Here is an 11,949-nt window from a genome sequence, read left to right as displayed (position 1 = left end):
TGCCAAACCGAGATTGAAACTCAGGACCATTGCCTTTCGTGGGAAAATGCTCTGCCCCCTTATATGGCCGTTGTATTTTTTCTTTTTATTTTTTTCTTTTTTTTCTTTCACTCTTTACAAAGTGCTGATGAAAATAGAAAGAAACGAAATCAGAGTTAATCCTACATGGCTACCGCCAATGAAAGCGGAGAAAAAAATTGATTTCCAGTACGTTATTTCACACCACTCTGTGACCACGTAATTTCTTGAGGCGGAAGAGTAGGAGGCTCATCGAGGTCCGCTGCATGGAATAGGCGTCCATACTCCACTCAACAAAATGCGATAAACACAAGCGGGAGTGATGATCATCATCAGATAAAGAAGAGACAGGGAATGCAGCGTCTGAGGCTATCTGCGTCATCTGACTACCCCGAAGAGAATCCGTAGTAACCTGTTGCTCCACCGTATCAGAATGGGGAGGGGATGGTACTACACTAGAACACTGCAAAGCCAGAACAGAAGACGATGTCTCGCTAAATCATAGTAACCCAGTGAAACAGACGTTTCTACGTGTGGAGGAGAGGCCGCAGATGCAACATTCATTTCAACATCAACAGGGCAGTCATCGCTGGCGAAACAAGAACCGCAGTTAACCTCAGTTTTCAAAGTATCATCACTGGAAGAAGCACCATGCATCATTACCTTCTCCCTGCTGGGAGATTGGGGAGAGCTGACTTAAAATCTTCACCTCACAGAGTCGACCGGCGTTTAAATAATGCTGCAGGTACTGGCGCTTTAGCGGCAGGAGGAGCTGCTTCTGAACGTGCCTGTAACGGCAGAAAGTCGCGTGGAGTGGAGAGTAATGTCTCCACAACGGGCTCTAAAGTTTGAGAAGACTGACAGCAGATTCCGGAGACTCTAATTCAGCTCAACCGTAACACGTCGAGGAGAACTGTATCTGAGACAACCACTTTCATTGCAAAGGAAGCAGGTTCCTTCCTTAGCCTGAGTACGTAACATGAACGTGAAGTAGTGTACCATTGCAAGTGATGTTGTGCAGAGCAGATATGCCGAACGATCACAAAACGTGAATCGTCCACTTCGGGTGGAAGATTGTATGCTCTAACCGCAGTATACTCGATAGCCGCACTTGCAAAAAGGCTTGGGGTAACGGAACCAACACCATTTGTAAACAGCATCGGAGTCCAACCCGAGCAAGGGATCTTGGAACTTCACAAAAAATGCATACAACAGTATCTACATCTATCTACATCTACGTCCATACTCCGCAGGGCACCTGACGATGTGTGGCGGAGGGTAATTTGAGTACCTCTATCGGTTCTCCCTTTTAAAGTATCAAAATAAGCAGTATCCACCTGATCAGATCTTACTCTCTAATTGTATCCTTCAACCTATCCTGAATTTATAAAGAGTCTGGTTGATCATGACGCGTACTCTTGTCAAAACTGAAAAGAATGGTACCCCGACAAGGAATATTCTTGGGAGACTCGACAGACATCAAAGCGGTGGCAGAGAACGCCGCGGCCACAAAACAAATCAACAACAAACACATCCAGTCAAGAAAGATGCAACACCGATAAGCACACAAGATTGAGTACACACAATATCGACACAGGCTGCGTTGCGGTACGGCCGGAAGTAAGAACAACCTGGTCGCTCGACTTGTAAGGCAGGACTGTGAAACTCAGCTACCCACGCATGGCTCACGACCTGTCTCCAGAGTTTTACTTTCGCCAGAGCCTGATCTCGTGCCTGGGGTATTGGAGGGATCGTGTGTCAAGCTCGAGTAGCTCAGCCGGTAGAGCATTTGATCAAAAGGAAAGGTCCCGAATTCGAGTCACCGTCTGGCACATGGTTGTAACATGCGAGGAAGTTTCATGACACAAACATTTCATAGAGACAATGACGTTCATGAGCTTTGTACTGTTGAAAAATGGCATCACGATAACGTCGCATAGGTGGTATTACATGAGAGCGCAGGTTGTAACACTTAGCTGTTTGTGTTCCCTTCATCACTACCAATCCGATGGCTCCCCACTGGGTGACACCACAAATAAAATCGCTGTGACTCTCCAAAAGAATGAAAGAATGTGCCCGTTCCATAGACGGCTTCACAGTCGCTGACGATGGTCATCCGGGGTAGTGCAGAAGCGCGATTGGTTGGTGAACCCGATGTGACGCCATTCATCAGCAGGCTAAGTTTCCGCTCATAGTATCACTCCGACCAATAGTGCAAGATGACGCAGAACATTGCAGGCAGTGCTTTACTTGTTCTCAGAAACCACGCGCAGGTGTTTGGTGGTCGTCACCATGGCGGTACTCCCGTTTAGCCGTTGGACATGCCCAACCGGAACATTGGAACATTTACATCGACTATGCCTGCACTCCCGTCCCCGTGTATTCCCGCAAAGGACCACTGTCACATCCGAATACCCCATAAATTAGAATATTACACGATTCGAGAAGCCGACGTGATGAAGACCCACTATGAGGTCCCTTTCAAATTCTGACAGACGCTGATACCGTTCTCTCAAATGAGTACGTGGCGCCTCAATGTTTTTCATTGTGATCACTCAACGTCTGACGCAGTTTACGCCCCTCACGTACCTTATCAGACCTGGTAACATCACTAGATATTGTCGCAGAAGAAGCTGAAGCGCTCCGTGTTGTAGTGTTTATGATACTAACCTGTTGCATGGAGGGTCGTGAGTTCAAAACTCACCTGGACTTGTAACCTCCCCCTCACTTATCGACCTTAATGACAGTGAAAAATTAAACCGTATCTACCTAATGGAAATTTGGGAAAACCAATCATCACCGAAGTTAATCTGTCGGTAAAGAGGGAGGAAGGCTTACATCTAAATGAAAGGAAAAATGCAAAATAAATTGGTGGAAATTAATTTTGAAAAAGGGTAAAGTTAACAAAGAAAGTAAATGTGTGGTCGTTGCGTTAACAATTAACTGGAGTTAATTAGATATTTGAGATTTGGGAAAATTATGGTCGCCAGTCCTATGGACAACTACTATAATAACTGAAAAAAGAAAGGTTAATGCACATATAATTAGCACTAAAAGCGTGGCAACTGAAGGTTCACACGTGTTGTGTGAAAATGGAATGTTTGTCAGAAGTAATAAATTTCGCTACACTCTGACTTCATTTAACAACAGAATTAATAAAACCGGATAACTGAAAGTGTTCTGACTTGGCAAGACGGCCAAGCCACTATGAGGAAGCCGAAAGGCAGGCGTTTAAGCTCACGCAGGCTGGCGTGAGGTCTGGAACAGTTAAAGGGATTGATACTGGCAAATAAAGTACGTAGCTGATAGAATATTTAACTTTAATCCATAATTGGTGAACATTGGTCTGACGGTACATGCATCACAAGATAAATAGCAAATGATAATGGCGCCTTGCTAGGTCGTAGCAAATGACGTAGCTGAAGGCTATGCTAACTATCGTCTCGGCAAATGAGAGCGTCATTTGTCAGTGAACCATCGCTAGCAAAGTCGGCTGTACAACTGGGGCGAGTGCTAGGAAGTGTCTCTAGACCTGCCGTGTGGCGGCGCTCGGTCTGCAATCACTGATAGTGGCGACACGCGGGTCCGACGTATACTAACGGACCGCGGCCGATTTAAAGGCTACAACCTAGCAAGTGAGGTGTCTGGCGGTGACACCACAGAAAGTTAATTTTGTGACTGAAATTAATAGTGAACTTTGTTTCTGAAGCACTACGAAATAAAATAAAATAAGGTTAGTCTTGGGCTACCTCAACAATCATCTCAAAGGCAACTTGAATCTACGAAATTTATAAATAAGAGATTTAACTTTGAACTTGAATTAAATGATTTTGAGCAACTGACAATAGTAAAATTTAGTACGTACCAAGCTGAGCTGCAGTCACAGGTATGCTAAATGGTAGCAAAACTCGCACTCTTAATTTGTGCTTGTGTAATCTAAATATTGTAGCCAGCTATGAATACTTTAACTAGACTTTGAAATTAAAGCAGTGATATGGAATGATATTACTTTAATGCTGGCATTTGAATTTCAACGACATTCGGGTTCATTTCGGAAAAGGAAGAGGCCCTGCTTGGGAATTGAAATGGGACAATGAGCAACAAAGGTTCATGCTAAGTTACTGTATTTTAGTTATGCATATGGAGCAGTTTTAAAAGCTGAGGTCTGCCATACAGTTCTAAAACTTTACGTGCTTCCAGTCTTCCTTGTTGGTTGATTGAAGGTTTGAAGTCGTCGATCGTGGAGGTGGCGACAATCACTTATTGTCGGCCGTAGCTGTTGCAGAACCTGGATGATGGTGCGCCTTCTTCTCGACACGGTCACCAGGCGAAACGGGCTCTTAATGTGTGCCAGCTAATGTTTCTCGTCCGCAACACCGTGCCAGAAACTATCATTGCGAGTCAAGCGCAATTGCATGCTGCCAAAGCCCGAAAGTGCGGCAACTCTTGGGAGCGTCACTCAACACACCTGCTCCACCGCCCTACTCCAGCCAAACTCTGCTCTTCCTGTGCTCCACGCCGCAGACCCAACACTACTAAAGATCCTAAACACTTTGTTTCTAGGCAAGACCCAGCGTAAAAATACAAATAGTATTTACAAAACAAACCAACTATACATTGGCACATTATATATATATATATATATATATATATATATATATATATAATGTGCCGATGTATAGTTGGTATATATATATATATATATATATATATATATATATATATATATATATATATATATATATATATATATTGGTTAATACAAACCATAAAAAATGCACAGGAGTATGTTTTTTAACATAAACCTACGTTTTTTTTTAAATGGAGCCCCATTAGTTTTGTTAGCACATCTGAACATATAAACAAATACGTAATCAGTGCTGTTTGTTGCATTCTAAAATGTTGATTACATCCGGAGATATTGTAACCTAAAGTTGACGCTTGAGTACCACTCCTCCGCTGTTCGATCGTGTGTATCGGAGAGCACCGAATTACGTAGGGATCCAAAGGGAACGGTGACGGACCTTAGGTACAGAAGAGACTGGAGCAGCACATTACATCCACATGCTAACACCTTTTTATTGGTCTTTTTCACTGACGCACGTGTACATTACCATGAGACGTGAGGTACACGTACACACGTGGTTTCCGTTTTCAATTACGGAGTGGAATAGAGTGTGTCCCGACATGTCAGGCCAACAGATGTTCAATGTGGTGGCCATCATTTGCTGCACACAATTGCAATCTCTGGCATAATGAATGTCGTACACGCCGCAGTACATTTGGTGTAATGTCGCCGCAGGCTGCCACAATACGTTGTTTCATATCCTCTGGGGTTGTAGGCACATCACGGTAGACATTCTCCTTTAACGTACCCCACAGAAAGAAGTCCAGTCCGCATCTCGTGGTCGTGCGGTAGCGTTCTCGCTTCCCACGCCCGGGTTCCCGGGTTCGATTCCCGGCGGGGTCAGGGATTTTCTCTGCATCGTGATGACTGGGTGTTGTGTGTTATCCTTATGTTAGTTAGGTTTAAGTAGTTCTAAGTTCTAGGGGACTGATGACCATAGATGTTAAGTCCCATAGTGCTCAGAGCCATTAGAAAGAAGTCCAGAGGTGTAAGATCAGGAGAACGGGCTGGCCAATTTATGCGTCCTCCAAGTACTATGAAACGTCCGTCGAACATCCTGTCAAGGGTCAGCCTAGTGTTAATTGCGGAATGTGCTGGTGCACCATCATGCTGATACCACATACGTCGACGCGTTTCCAGTGGGACATTTTCGAGCAACGTTGGCAGATCATTCTGTAGAAACGCGATGTATGTTGCAACTGTTTGGGCCCCTGCTATGCAGTGAGGACCAATGAGGTGGTCGCCAATGATTCCGCACCATACATTTACAGTCCACGGTCGCTGTGACTCTACCTGTCTGAGCCAGCGAGGATTGTCCACGGACCAGTAATGCATGTTCCGTAGATTCACTGCCCCGTGGTTTGTGAAACCCGCTTCATCGGTAAACAGGTAGAACTGCAACACATTCTCTGTTAATGCCCGACAGAATTGCACTTGATGATTAAAGTCATCACCATGTAATTGCTGATGTAGCGACACATGAAACGGGTGAAAGAGGTGACGATGCAGTATGCGCATGACACTACTTTTACTCACTCCACCGGCTCTCGCAATGTCCCCTGTACTCATGTGTGGGTTCATGGCAACAGCAGCTAACACACCAACTGCACCCGCTTCTCCTGTGACGGGCCTGTTACGGACCCGTTTGCTTGCTACGACCATTCCTGTTTCATGCAGTTGGCGGTAGATGTTTTGCAATGTGCGGCACGTTGGATGCTCTCTGTCCGGGTTCCGTTCTGCATACACCCTGCAGGCTTCAGCTGCATTTCGTCGAAACTCGCCATAGATGAGTATCATCTCCGCCTTTTCAGAGTTCGAATACACCATGGTCACAGTTCCAACAACACTACACTATCACAGACGTCTGGTAGCACTGTGTACTAAAGTTGGTCTGCGTGCGGAGACGAATGCAGAATAACGACAGCAGCAAGCGCTACATGCGGACACTGCGACAGCTAGACCAAACCACAACAGTGCACTACAGCCACACTCGTAAACACGGTCGTCATCGTAAACATGTCCCTGCAGATGCTGCCGCCGACAGTGGCCCGTGTTTGTTACAACACGCAACTGAGCGTCGGAGGTTTCAAGCGTCAACTTTAGGTTACAATATCTCCGGATGTAATTAACATTTTACAATGCACTGATTACGTATATGTTTATATGTTCAGATGTGCTAACAAAACTAACGGGGTTCCATTTAAAAAAACGTAGTTTTGTGTTAAAAAACATACTGTCGTGCATTTTTGTATGGTTTGTATTAAACAATTACACTAGCCCCTCTCCTCACGTTCGGTCTGTGGAATCGATTCGTCAGTATTTGATGTGGTTTACGAAATATATCCAGCGGTAATGTTAGGTGACTCACTCTGTGTATATATATTGTAAAACAACTACAATATACACTCCTGGAAATTGAAATAAGAACACCGTGAATTCATTGTCCCAGGAAGGGGAAACTTTATTGACACATTCCTGGGGTCAGATACATCACATGATCACACTGACAGAACCACAGGCACATAGACACAGGCAACAGAGCATGCACAATGTCGGCACTAGTACAGTGTATATCCACCTTTCGCAGCAATGCAGGCTGCTATTCTCCCATGGAGACGATCGTAGAGATGCTGGATGTAGTCATGTGGAACGGCTTGCCATGCCATTTCCACCTGGCGCCTCAGTTGGACCAGCGTTCGTGCTGGACGTGCAGACCACGTGAGACGACGCTTCATCCAGTCCCAAACATGCTCAATGGTGGACAGATCCGGAGATCTTGCTGGCCAGGGTAGTTGACTTACACCTTCTAGAGCACGTTGGGTGGCACGGGATACATGCGGACGTGCATTGTCCTGTTGGAACAGCAAGTTCCCTTGCCGGTCTAGGAATGGTAGAACGATGGGTTCGATGACGGTTTGGATGTACCGTGCACTATTCAGTGTCCCCTCGACGATCACCAGTGGTGTACGGCCAGTGTAGGAGATCGCTCCCCACACCATGATGCCGGGTGTTGGCCCTGTGTGCCTCGGTTGTATGCAGTCCTGATTGTGGCGCTCACCTGCACGGCGCCAAACACGCATACGACCATCATTAACACCAAGGCAGAAGCGACTCTCATCGCTGAAGACGACGCGTCTCCATTCGTCCCTCCATTCACGCCTGTCGCGACACCACTGGAGGCGGGCTGCACGATGTTGGGGCGTGAGCGGAAGACGGCCTAACGGTGTGCGGGACCGTAGCCCAGCTTCATGGAGACGGTTGCGAATGGTCCTCGCCGATACCCCAGGAGCAACAGTGTCCCTAATTTGCTGGGAAGTGGCGGTGCGGTCCCCTACGGCACTGCGTAGGATCCTACGGTCTTGGCGTGCATCCGTGCATCGCTGCGGTCCGGTCCCAGGTCGACGGGCACGTGCACCTTCCGCCGACCACTGGCGACAACATCGATGTACTGTGGAGACCTCACGCCCCACGTGTTGAGCAATTCGGCGGTACGTCCACCCGGCCTCCCGCATGCCCACTATACGCCCTCGCTCAAAGTCCGTCAACTGCACATGCGGTTCACGTCCACGCTGTCGCGGCATGCTACCAGTGTTAAAGACTGCGATGGAGCTCCGTATGCCACGGCAAACTGGCTGACACTGACGGCGGCGGTGCACAAATGCTGCGCAGCTAGCGCCATTCGACGGCCAACACCGCGGTTCCTGGTGTGTCCGCTGTGCCGTGCGTGTGATCATTGCTTGTACAGCCCTCTCGCAGTGTCCGGAGCAAGTATGGTGGGTCTGACACACCGGTGTCAATGTGTTCTTTTTTCCATTTCCAGGAGTGTATAAAGACGCAGAAATGTATTATCTTCATGTAACAAAACAAGGAAAACATCTATAGTACAATAGATGGAAATAGGAGGATTTGCTTTTCCGGTGTTACAGACTGTACAATTTTTATTTCTATGTTCGATTCGAGTACATTCTAGAAGTATCCACAAATGCCAAGAATCGAGAACATACCTTTACCGAGGAGTCAAGCAGTATATTGCTCCCTCCTACGTATATCTCGCGAAGAGACCATGAGGATAAAATCAGAGAGATTAGAGCCCACACAAAGGCATACCAACAATTCTTCTTTCCACGAACAATACGAGACTGTAATAGAAGGGAGAACCGATAGAGGTACTCAAGGTACCCTCCGCCACACACCGTCTGGTGGCTTGCGGAGTATCGATGTAGATGTAGATGTAGATTGTACTGGAATGTCCTGTAGATGTATATATACTGTATGTGTTCTGGCCGGAAGCATTCGATCCCCGCTCTTGTATGTGCAAGTGCTGAATAAACCTTCGGTAAGTGAAGTTAGTGTTCGTCATTCATCTGATTACACCTTCTTCTACGTGACATTATTCTGGTGGAGACACTGGTTATTGGAACTTATGATAGCGCACATTATCGACGACACAGTGGCTACCATCCCATCTCCCACGACAGAGCCGCCGTTTACGTGGCGAGAAACCCGAACTCCAGCCATATTCAACAGATCTCAATCCGTCGGAGACAGAAGAAGAAGAGGACGTTACGATGACAGCAACTGTGTGCCTCCACATGAGACAACCTTCTGGGTTCTCTGGTGATGATGGCCATGATGCAGACAAGTGACTCAAAGTATATGAGCGTATAGCCAAATTTAACAAATGGGATGACGTGTGTTTGGCTAACGTATTTTTCTACTGGGAGGGCACTGCCAATCAGTGGTATGAGAACAACGAAGAGAAGTTCAAAACTGGGAAGTACTCGGATTCCAGGAGGAACTTCGCAAGTATTTCGGCGACACACAACGACAGAAGTGTAACGTTGAAGATAAATTAAAGTGCAGGGCACAGTGTCCAGGAGAAAGTACACCATCCTACATTCAAGCCTCTTGGAGTTGTGTGAAACAGTAGATCCTAGAATGAAGGAGGAAGATAAGGTCGCACATCTAATGAAGGGTGTTGCTGAGGACATGTATCAAGCCCTACTCCTGAAGGAGGTTTCGACAGCAGACGACTTCATAAAATGGTGCCAGTATATCGAGACAATTCCTCAAACAGAATTACACGCAAGAAGTTTGAAGGGCTTCCAAACGTCGTATCGAATTCTGTGATGGAAGAATTCATGAGTGTTCTTCGTCAGATAGTGAGAGAGGAAGTTCAGAAGGCACTTGTATTGCACGACAAGCAAAAAACCGAGACGCTTCAACACGTCATAAGGGAGGCACTGGAACAGACATTGAACCCAATCCCTGGTCCTTCATTTCCCTTTAAAACGGTGAAGAAGTCCAGACCCAGGCGGAGTTATGTTTCTACAATACCGCATGAAGAACCTGTTTGGGCGCCAAGGAAGACTGACGTCTGGAGGACCCAGTATAACCAACCAGTATGTTTCCAATGTGGATGACTGGGACATGTGGTGCGAAATTGTCGAGAAAGGCTGCCGATATTTTATGACACCAGCGCCAGAAGATAGCAGACCGATCTTAGCCGATGCCAACTCCGGGACGACGAAGATGAACAAGATGTGGGTGCAGGACGACGTAGGTCAACATCGCCGCAAGCTAGCCGCTGGAGAGGACTCTTCCCAACACGCCGATCAAGGTCTTCATCGCTGTTTAGAAGCTCCAGCCGATCACCTAGCCGCTGCAACCTGGAAAACTAAAGAGTGCGACCTTCCTTGGAGGTGAGGCCGCCGGAGGGAGAAATCCTCCGCCATCTATCACTACAAAAATGATAGGAAACTACGTCGATATCATGGATGGCCGACCAGCCCAAGCTCTGGTAGACTTTGGACCATTATATTCAGCCGTTTCAGAGAAGTACCGTGGCCAGCTGCAGAAACCCGTATTCGTCGACAAAAAAACATCACTGCTAAGGGAGGCTAATGGGATATATGTAAAATCTACAGGAAGATGTATCATTCGTGTGGGTATAAGTGGCCATACACAGCCCTTAGAACTCATCGTCATAAAAGAGTGTAGTCATGACGTCATTCTCGGATGTCACTTTTTGAAAGCGTCTCAGATAGTTATAGATTGTGGTCGTTCGAAGATTATGTTAGACGCGATGAGTTACTGTGGAATGGAAGATGCACATCTGAGTGTGTGGAGACTATGTGTGATGGATGAAGTGATCGTTCCTGCAGCCAGCGCTACAAAAGTAACTGTAACATGTCATGCCATGCATCAACCCATGGATCTTCTAGTGAAATGTAAGAGAAGCAAACCACTGAAGAACAACTTAGTCATCCCAGCCTCTGTCGTCTCGTTTAAGAACGGATTCGGTGAATTGTGGATAGTTAGCTGTCGCCGAGAACCGCAGATCCTTATAAGACCCATGTGCGTAGCAAACGCTGAGCCGTTAATTGAAGAACAGCTGAGCATCATAGAAACCTCCCATGCCTCCCATGCCGAGTCTGTGGGCGAAATTAGCGCTGCCACTACGAAACAAGATCTTCTAGCTCAACTATCACCAGCTATCACTAAGGAACAACAGAAGAAGCTACTTACCATTCTTCAAGAGTTCTCTGAATGCTTCAATGCACAGGTGAAGAGCAAATTAGACAAAACGACGATGAAGTACCGGATTAGCACTGGAGACCATCAACCAAGAAGCCAGAGAGCATACCGTGTGTCAGCAACGGAACATCGAATAATTCACGACGAGGTAGAGAAAATGATTAAGAATGACATCATACAGCTTTCACAGGGGCCATGGTCTTCACCAGTGGTCTTCGTCAGGAAGAAGGATGGCAGTTGGCGCTTTTGTGGTGATTGCAGGAAGCTTAATAAGACAACTAAAAAGGACGGTTACCCTCTTCCATGAATTGACAATACACTAATAGGTCTGCAGGGGGCTAGGTTTTTCTCAACCATATACATGTACTCGGGATGCTGGCAAATCGAAGTAGATGAGGATGATCGTGAGAAAACTGCATTCATCACCCCTGAGGGCCTGTATGAGTTTAAGGTAATTTGGTTTGTGTAATGCACCAGCAACTTCTAAGTCACCTGAAGTGGACGATGTGACTTTGTTATTTAGCTGACATTATAGTGTTCTCAGGGGCATTTGACAAACATATAAAAAGACTAAGGGCAGTTCTTAAGTGTCTCCAACAACGTGGACTGAAACGTAATCCAAGAAAGAGCCTCTTTGGAGCAAAAGAAATCAAAATACTTGGACATTTTAAGTCAAACCATGGTGTGCGGCCAGACCCAGAGACGGTGAGATCTATAACGGAATTTCCTATTCCTAAATGTATTATAGATGTGAGAAGCTTCCTCGG

The sequence above is a fragment of the Schistocerca cancellata genome, chromosome 4 (assembly GCF_023864275.1).
Source record: "Schistocerca cancellata isolate TAMUIC-IGC-003103 chromosome 4, iqSchCanc2.1, whole genome shotgun sequence".
Classification (NCBI taxonomy): Eukaryota; Metazoa; Arthropoda; class Insecta; order Orthoptera; family Acrididae; genus Schistocerca; species Schistocerca cancellata.
The sequence above is the reverse complement of the archived record's forward strand: the minus strand, read 5'-3'. Positions refer to the sequence as shown.